Source organism: Pinus tabuliformis, chromosome 4_2, assembly GCF_031772625.1.
Source record: "Pinus tabuliformis cultivar Carrire ecotype Pingquan chromosome 4_2, CPIR1, whole genome shotgun sequence".
NCBI classification, from domain to species: domain Eukaryota; kingdom Viridiplantae; phylum Streptophyta; class Pinopsida; order Pinales; family Pinaceae; genus Pinus; species Pinus tabuliformis.
In genome coordinates this window covers 91416835-91426326 of record NC_142304.1, presented here as the reverse complement: position 1 = coordinate 91426326, position 9492 = coordinate 91416835, and the positions used below count along the sequence as shown (strand labels likewise).

At 46.0% G+C, this 9492-nt stretch overlaps 1 non-coding gene and 2 pseudogenes across 1 annotated transcript; all 3 read left to right on the top strand.

Moving 5' to 3' along the window:
* Window positions 1-1148: 1148 nt before the first annotated feature.
* Window positions 1149-2960, top strand: LOC149168432 (18S ribosomal RNA; annotated as a pseudogene).
* Window positions 2961-5631: 2671 nt separating this feature from the next.
* On the top strand, window positions 5632-5785 carry LOC149168431 (5.8S ribosomal RNA). The gene has a single exon (XR_016259986.1). It is a non-coding gene; the product is annotated as a 5.8S ribosomal RNA (ribosomal RNA).
* Window positions 5786-6032: 247 nt separating this feature from the next.
* On the top strand, window positions 6033-9222 carry LOC149168430 (25S ribosomal RNA; annotated as a pseudogene).
* The last annotated feature ends 270 nt before the right edge of the window (window positions 9223-9492 follow it).

The following is a 9492-nucleotide window of genomic DNA, read 5'->3' as shown; positions in this document are numbered from 1 at the left end:
GAAATCTCCTAGGTTGCATGTACGTAGGGTGTGTGGGGTGCGGAGCTGCCTGATCCCTCCTCCTATTTGGATATGTTCTTGTATTGTGTAGAGAGCCTCTTGATTTTCATTTATTTCCTTCCTTTGCCTTTGCATCATGGTTTCTGCAAGTGGTCAAGTGATCGAGGTCCACCGTTGCTGATGTCTGGGTGGATTCCTAGGTGGCCTCGGTGTGGGACAGGGAGGGTCGAGGGGAATTTCTGAGAGAGGTTGTGGGCTCGGTTGGTCTTGTTTTATTTCATTATGTTTCCTTTGCATTGAGGCTGCCGCAATCAATCATGCGATCGAGGTCCATCATTGCTGTTGTCTAGGTGGACTCCTAGGTAGCCTCTGTGTGGGGAGGGGAGGATTGGGGAGCATTTCTAGGGGAGGTTGTAGGCTCGGTTTGTCTTGTATTATTTCCTTCCCTTGCCTGTGTGTCGATGCTACCATAGGCGATCATCTGATCAAGGTCCACTATTGTTGATGTTCGGGTGGACTCCTAGGTGGCATCGATGTGAGGTGTAGAGGTTTGTATGGCCTCTCTATGATAGGATTTACGTCGATCATCCTCTTTTTATTTCCTTCCTTTTCCTTTGCATCAAGGCTACTGCAAGCGATTGGGAGGTTGAGGTCCATCGTTGCTGCTGTCCAGGTGGATTCCTAGGTGGCCTCAATGTGGGACAGGGAGGGTTGGGGCTCACTTATAATATAGAGCCTGCATGGTTGGTCGTTCTACATTTATTTCCTTTACATCGAGGCTATTGTAAGCGATCAGGAGATTGAGTTCCACCGTTGCTGCTATCCGGGTGGACTCCTAGGTGGCCTCAGTGCATGGCGTGGAGGCTTTTGGAGGCATTTCTAAGGGAGTGGGTGAGTGATTGATCATTTTCTTGTTAGTTGGGGCATGGTTGCAAACTTTGAAGTGGCCTTGGTGCATTGTGGCTCGACAGGTCTACCCATTAGCTCGCAATGTCCTTGGCATGTTACGTGTGCTTCCTTCTTGGGATGCAAGAGGTGCAAGGCATAAAAGTTTTACATGATATTTTGATATCTCTTTGACTTGTTGGGTGTTCAGGTTGGCTCTTGGTAAGAAAGTGCCCAGAATGCCCTTTGAAGTGGGAGGGTGCTACCTGGTTGATCCTGCTATTAGTCATATGCTTGTCTCAAAGATTAAGCCATGCATGCCTTAGCATGAACTAATTTAGATTGTGAAACTGTGGATGGTTCATTAAATCAGTTATAGCTTTTTTGATGGTACCATACTACTTGGATAGCCGTATTAATTCTAGAGCTAATACGTGCACCAAGTTCTAACTCTTTGGAAGGGATGCATTTTTTAGATAAAAGGGCGACGCGGGCTTTCTTGCTTCTCCGGTGAATCATGGTAACTCAACAGATCGTGCAACCCTTGTGCTGGCGATGCATCATTCAAATTTTTTCCCTATCAAATTTTCATGGTAGGATAGAGGCCTACCATGGTGGTGATAGGTGATATATAATTAGGGTTTGATTCTGGGGAGGGAGCCTGAGAAACGGATACCACATCCAAGGAAGGCAGCAGGTGCAAAAATTACCCAATCCTGACATGGAGAGGTAGTGACAATAAATAACAATATTGGGCTCATCGAGTCTGGTAATTAGAATGAGTATAATCTAAATCCATTAATCAGGATCCATTGGAGGGCAAGTTTGGTGCCAACAACCGTGGTAATTCCAGCTCCAATAGTGTATATTTAAGTTGTTGCAGTTAAAAAGCTCGTAGTTGGATCTTGGGTCGTAAAGGTTGATCCACCTACTCGTTGTGCACCTGCCCTTCCATCCCTTTTGTCAGTGGCGTGCCCTGGCCTTAATTGCTTGGGCCACAGCTTTAGCGCCGTTACTCTGAAAAAATTAGAATGCTCAAAGCAAGCTTATTCTCTGAATACATTAGCATAGAATAACGTGATAGGAGTCTGGTCCTATTGTGTTGGCCTTTGAGACCAGAGTAATGATTAATAGGAACTGTCAGGGGCATTCATATTTCATTGTTAGAGGTGAAATTCTTGGATTTATGAAAGATAGAACACTGCGAAAGCATTTTCCAAGGATTTTTTCATTAATCAAGAATGAAATTTGGGGGCTCAAAGACAATATGATATTGTTCTAGTCTCAACCATAAATGATGCCGACCAGGGATCGATGGATGTTGCTCTAAGGACTCCACCAACACCTTCTGAGAAATCAGAGTGTTTGGGTTCCGGGGGGAGTATGTTTGCAAGTTTGAAACTTAAAGGAATTGATGGAATGGCACCACCAGGAGTGGAGTCTGCGGCTTAATTTGACTCAACACGAGGAAACTTAATAGGTCCAGACATAGTAAGGATTGACAAAATGAGAGCTCTTTCTTGATTATATGGGTGGTGGTGCATGGCCATTCTTAGTTGGTCGAGCAATTTGTCTAGTTAATTCTACTAACGAACAAGACCTCAGCCTGCTCACTAGCTACGTGGAGGTTCCCCTTCGCGGCTAGCTTCTTAGAGGGACTATGAACGTTTAGACCATGGAATTTTGAGGCAATAATAGTTTTGTGATGCCCTTAGATGCTCTGGGTCACACGCACACTACACTGGTGTAGACAATGAGTTTTTCTTCCTAGTTCGAGAGGATCGTGAAATCTTCTCAAATTGCATCGTGATGGGAATAGATCATTGCAATTATTGGTCTTCAATGAGGAATTCCTAGCAAGCACGTGTCATCAACTTGTTTTGACTAGGTCCCTGCCCTTTATACACATCGCTTGTTGCCCCTACCAATTGAATAATATGGTGGAGTGTTTAGATTGCGTTGATGATGGTGGTTCACCACCATCGACATCCTGAGAAGTTCATTGAACCTTATCATTTAGAGGAAGGAGAAGTTGTAACAAGGTTACCGTAGGTGAACCTGCAATAGGATCATTGATAGCAAGGGTTTTATTTTTTGGTTCGGGTTGGTTGGGTTTCGATTGCAATGTGGGATTGTGTGGTGTGTCTCTAGGGGTGCGGGTTTGGTGTTTGGCAGGGACATTGTTGGTTACTTGTCGTGAGGTAATGCTTGTTTTCTCGTGTGTGTGCTTGTAAGCCATGCTTGTGCTTGTCCCACCCATCCTTTGTTTTTCTTTCCCCCAATGTGTTTCTGTAGGGGGTTTGGAAGCTTGTTTCTTGGGAGCCCTTCCGATGATCTGTTCGGCCAGGCATGGTTGCTGCAGTTGAGGTGCTTGGGAAATACGCTGGATAAATTTAGACTCATTCGTAGCAGGAATGCTCAGTATTTTATTTGTTGGAAGGCATGGGCCAAGGGTGTGGGCTTCCATAGTTGGTTCTCTCGAAAAGGCAGCGGTGGTTGATGTGTTGCTTGGGTGAGATTTTTTGCTGGTGGTTGGGTCGAGGGAGTGGTTGTGCGCGTGCTTGGTAGCTCAAACCTTCCATGAGGGGAAATTGTTAGGGTGGGGTCAGTATGGGATGGATGAAGAGTGGTTCAACTCATTGGGCTGGCCACCCTAGTCCTCCCGACTATTCCTTGATATGCCCTCGTGGAAGGGTTGGGTGTCTAGGTAATGAAAAGACCCTCCCTCGGTCTAAGCTCCATCAAGATCACAATTTTCCCCACCAATGGGAATGAGGGTGGAAATATTATCTCATGCCTTTGCCATCGAGGGAATTCCTCGTCCTCTCATGAGCCACTCCCCTTCTAAGGAAAAAAGAAGTAGCAGGTTGTGTCTTTGTTCCTCCCTTTGGATTGTGGGTTTTTTGTGGGACTTGGTCATTTCTTTGTTTCGTGGTGTGCGCTTTGTGGATGTCCCTCTCTTTAGTGGCCTTGCACCATCAATGTATTTGTGGCCCATGGATTTCTCCAGCATTGAGTGTTGGCCTGTGACAAATCCTCTTTGGAGTTTGATTCTTGACCCCCATTGACTTTCTCGCTGGAAATTTTGTTGGGTGTTTTGTACACGGAGGGGTGAAATAGCAGGGTGGGTTGGTTATTAGTAGTCTATTTGTCGTCTGAAGCCTTGTGCTAGGTTGGGGGGTTGTTTACCTCTCAATAATGTGCTCCAGACACTACTCTCATCAGAGCCCTTGTCTTTTCTAGTGGTCAAGTTTAGGTTGTGATTTATTTGCTTGGTTGTTTGTTATGGTGTAAGCTAGAAAGGGTGTTGTGCTGTAATGTATGTGGGAGGGTGAAGAGGTGGGATGCTTTTTTATCGAGTGCCTTGTTTGATTTCTTTTTGGTTAGTGGACATCTACTTGATATGCTGTTGAGCTTCTCTCTTTTCTTGGGATCTTTATTTCTTTGGTGTTGTTTTCTACCCTTCTTCCTTTTACCCCTATCTTTATGGAGAAGAGGTGGGATTGTTGTGGATTGGTGTTAGGGAAGGACGAAAAGCAGTGTGAGTTCTCAGGATGGCCACCCTAGTAATTCTCATTCGTCATCCCCTACAGTTCCCCTCTCTTTTCAAAGGCATGGGGTTTGGGAAGCTTGTTCTCTATTTCGGCTTCCAATTGTGAGTCGGTAGCCATGTTTGATATCTCTTGATTTCATGTTGTTTTATTCCCTTCTTGCTTTTAGCCCCTAGCTTTATGGAGAAAAGGTGGGATTGTTGTGGATTGGTGTTCAGGAAGGACGAAAAGTAGTGCGAGTTCCAAGGGTGGCCACCCTAGTCCTTCTCGATTTTCGTCCCCTACAGTTCCCCCCTTTTTCCGAAGTCACGGGGTTAGGGAAGCTTGTTCTCTGTTTGAGCCTCCCCCTTGTGAACCTCTAGACACATTTGATATCTCTCTTTCTTTCATGTTGTTTTCTTCCCTTCTTCCTTTTGGCCCCTAGATTTATGGAGAAAAGGTTGGATTGTTGTGGATCGGTGTTCGGGAAGGAAGAAATGCAGTGCGAGCTACCAGGGTGGCCACCCTAGTCCTTCTTGATTGTCGTCCCATGCAGTTCCCCCCTTTTTGCCAAGGCACGGGGTTGGGGAAGCTTGTTCTCTGTTTGAAGCCTCCCCTTATGAGCTGGTATCCATGGTTGATATCCCTTTCTTTCATGTTGTTTTCTTCCCTTCTTCCTTCTGGCCCCTAGCTTTACGGAGAAAAGGTGGGATTGTTGTGGATTGGTGTTTGGGAAGGATGAAACACAGTGCGAGCTCCCGGGGTGGCCACCCTAGTCCTTCTCGATCATCGTCCCCTTTAATTCCACCCTTTTTGTGAAGGCATGGGGTTCGGGAGCCATAGCCACATTTGATCTCTATTTCTTTCACCTTGTTTTCTTCCCTTCTTCCTTTCGGTCTCTAGCTTTACGGAGAAAATGGGGAATTATTGTGGACTGGTGTTCGGGAAGGATTAAAAGCAGTATGAGCTCCCAAGGTGGCCACCATAGTCCTTCTCGATTGTTGTTCCATGCATTTCCCCCCTTTTTACGAGGGTGTGGGGCTGAAGGATATTGTTCTCTGTTTGAGCCTCCTCCTGTGAGGGGGGTAGACACCTTTGTTTCTCTTTCTTTCATGCATTTTTCTTCCTTTCCTAATTTTGGCCCTTAGCCTTACATTTGTTGTGGGGGGTGCCCCTATTCAGTGTTGTGGCATATTTTTCAGTAATACGTGGAAAAAACTCCTGGAAACGGATATGTTGGCTCTTGTTATGATGAAGAACGTGGTAAAATGCAATACTTAGTGTGAATTGCAGAATCCCGTGAATCATTGAGTTTTCGAATGCAATTTGCGCCCGAGGCCTCGGTCGAGGGCATGTCTATCTGGGCATCACATCCCATTCAAACACGCTCCCTGTAATATGTTAGGGAGCAGCAGAGCTGGTCGTCCATGCCCAATACAGTGTGATTGGATAAAATACCTCAAGCAATGTTTCGTGGCATGTGTCGGCGAGCGGTGATCTTGTCCCCTTGGATGGGCAGTCGACATTCGTTGATGCAGGCTTTGTGTGGCATCGCTCGAACTTGCTTTGCTCTCCCTTGTCCTCCCATCGAGTAGGGTGGATTTAGCTCCAACTTTGCGACCTCAGCTCAGGCAAGAACACTTACTGAGTTTAAGCATATAATTAAGCGGAGGAAAAGAAACATACAAGGATTCCCCTAGTAGCGGCGAGTGAACAGGGAATAGCCCACAATGAAAATTGGGCGGCAAGTCGCCTGAATTGTAGGCTGTAGAAGCATCCTCAGCGGTGGACCTGGGCCAAGTCACTTGGAAGGGGGCGCCTGAGAGGGTGACAACCCCATCAGGCCGGGACCCTACCGCATCATGAGGCATTGTCGACAAGTCGGGTTGTTTGGGAATGCAACCCTAATTGGGTGGTAAATTTTGTCCAAGGCTAAATACGGGCGAGAGACCCATAGAAAACAAGTACCGAGAGGGAAAGATGAAAAGGACTTTGAAAAGAGAGTTAAAGAGTGCTTGAAAGCGTTGGGAGGGAAGAGGATGGAGGCTATCAATGCATCTCAGTCAGATGTGGAACAGCTCAGGAATAGGGGCTGCTGCATCATCACAAGCACGAGTGGATTATTTCCTATCGGTTTGCCATTGCGGTGGTCAAGGAATGAAGTGAGTGCCCTTGTGGTGGACTGTGTGCACCTGTGGGCTCATTGTGTTGGTTAGCGGGCTTTCCATTCAACCCGTCTTAAAACACGGACCAAGGAGTGTAACATGTGTGTGAGTCAGCGGGTTTGAAAACCTTCGAGGCTTAAGGAAGTTGATGAGTGAGATCCGCTCTCTGGGGGGTGCATCATAGACCAAACTTGAGCTTATGCGAAGGGTTCGAGTGTGAGCACACCTGTTGGGACCCAAAAGATGGTGAACTATGCCTAAGCAGGGTGAAGCTAGAGGAAACTTTGGTGGAGGCTCATAGCGATACTGACATGCAAATCATTCATCTGACTTGGGTATAGGGGCAAAAGACTAGTCAAACCATCAAGTAGTTGGTTTCCTCTGAAGTTTCCCTCAAGATAGCTAGAGATCACATGCAAGTTTTATCTTGTAAAGAAAATAATTAGAGGCATCGGGGGCGTAACACCCTCGACCTATTCTCAAACATTAAATAGGTAATAGGGTGCAGCTGCTCCATTGAGCCGCGTTGTGGAATCGAGAGCTCCAAGTGGGCCATTTTTGGTAATCAGAACTAGCGATGTGGGATGAACCAAAAGTGGAGTTATGGTGCCGAATTGCGTGCTAACCTAGATCCGACAAAGGTTGTTGGTTGATTAAGATAGCAAGATGGTGGTCATGGAAGTCGAAATTCTCTAAGGAGTGTGTAACAACTCACCTGCCAAATCAACTAGCCCCAAAAATAGATGGCACTAAAGCGCGCAACCTATACTTGATCGTCGGAGAAATTTACTGGCTCATAGGAGGATGTGGGGGTCGTTGAGAAACCTTGGGCTTCAGCTTGGGTGGATCAACCCCTAGTGCAGATATTGGTGGTAGTAGCAAATATTCAAATGACAACTTTGAAGACTGAAGTGGGTAAAGGTTCCATGTGAAGAACACTTGGACATGGGTTAGTCGATCCTAAGAGATGGGGAAGACTTGTATCAAGGGTGCACTCTGCATGAGCATCGAAAGGGAATCGGGTTAATATTCCCAAACCGAGACATGGCGGTGGGTGGAAACGTTAGGAAATATGGAGACGTCATTGGGGGCCCCAGGAAGAGTTATCTTTCCTTTTTAATAGCTTGCCACCTTGGAATTGGTTCACCTAGAGATAGGGTCCAGCACCTGGAAGAGCACTGCACATCTTGTGGTGTCCAGTGTGCCCTTCACGATCCTTGAAAATCTAGAGGACCAAGTATCGTTCATGCCAGGTCGTACTCATAACTGCATCAGGTCTCCAAGGTGAACAACCTCTAGTCATTAGAACAATGTAGGTAAGGGAAGTTGGCAAAACAGATCCGTAACTTCAGGAAAAGGATTGGCTCTAAGGGTTGGGCCTAGGGGTCTGCACCCTCAACTTGTGGGCTTACGACAGTCTACCCAAGCTGCTCTAGTGGTGAGGGTGGGTAGTCGCGTTTCAATTGGGCTACAGGTGTAGAATGCCCCCTGTTGGGGGCTTTTCCGTCGGTGTCGAATAGTCGACTCAAAATTGGTATGGACAAGGGGAATCCGACTGCTTAATTAAAACAAAGCATTGTGATGGTCCCTCTGGATGCTGATGCAATGTGATTTTTGCCTAGTTCTCTAAATTTCAAATTGAAGAACCAGTTGAGCTTGACTCTAGTCTGACTTTGTGAAATGACTTTAGAGGTGTAGAATAAGTGGGAGTTGTTTTCGGCGCAAGTGAAATACCACTACTTTTAACGTTATTTTACTTATTCCATGGGGCGGAGATGGGGCACTACCCCTATTTTTGGCCTTAAGGCATGTTTCGGCGGGTCAATCCGGGCGGAAGACATTGTCAGGTGGGGAGGTTGGCTGGGGCAACACATCTGTTAAAAGATAATGCAAGTGTCCTAAGATGAGCCCAATGAGAACAGAAATCTCGTGTGGAACAAAAGAGTAAAAGCTCATTTCATTTTGTTTTTTAGTACAAATACAAATCGTGAAAGCATGGCCTATCGATCCTTTATATTTTCAAAACTTGAAGCTAGAGGTGCCAAAAAAAGTAACCATGGGGATAACTGGCTTGTGGCATCCAAGAATTCATAACAACATTGATTTTTGATCCTTCGATGTCGGCTCTTCCTATCATTGTGAAGCAGAACTCACCAAGTGTTGGATTGTTCACCCACCAATAGGGAACGTGAGCTGGATTTAGACCGTTGTGAGATAGGTTAGTTTTACCTTACTGATGAACTACACTGTAATAGTAATTAAACTTAGTACGAGAGGAACCATTGACTCACACAATTGGTCATTGCGCTTGGTTGAAAATCCAGTGGTGTGAAGCTACCATGTGTTGGATTATCACTGAACACCTCTAAGTTAGAATCCACACTAGAAGTGGTGCATGTCACTCTTCGAATGTATCTCGACCCACAGTAGGGGTGTCACTTTGTCAACCCCAGGGACTCGTGTCATTTGCAAACCGCGACCGTGAAGCATCTCGGTCGGGGAAACTTTGAAGATCAATTCCAAACAGTCATTGAGAAGAATCCTTTGCAGACGACTTAAATATGCAACGAGGTATTGTAAGTGGCAGAGTGGCCTTGCTACCATGATCCACTTAAATTCAACCCTTCGTTGCCTCGATTTAGAGCTTCGCTCTTGTCACAAATAAATTTGGACAACCCTCCCACTCTCGCACCTTTGCCTCTTCCTCCAGACGACAATTTTTTATTGCTTGGGGGTGGGAAATTTGGGGTTTCGACACTATGATAGAAAAGGCACTAAAGCCCAAGAAAATTGGGGTTTCCATGCCATGCTCCGGTGCCCAAATTTTGGGGTTTCCACATTGCAAAGAAAAAGGCACCCAAGCATGGGAAAAATTTGGGTTTCCATGTCGCACCCTAGTGCCCAAGCATGGG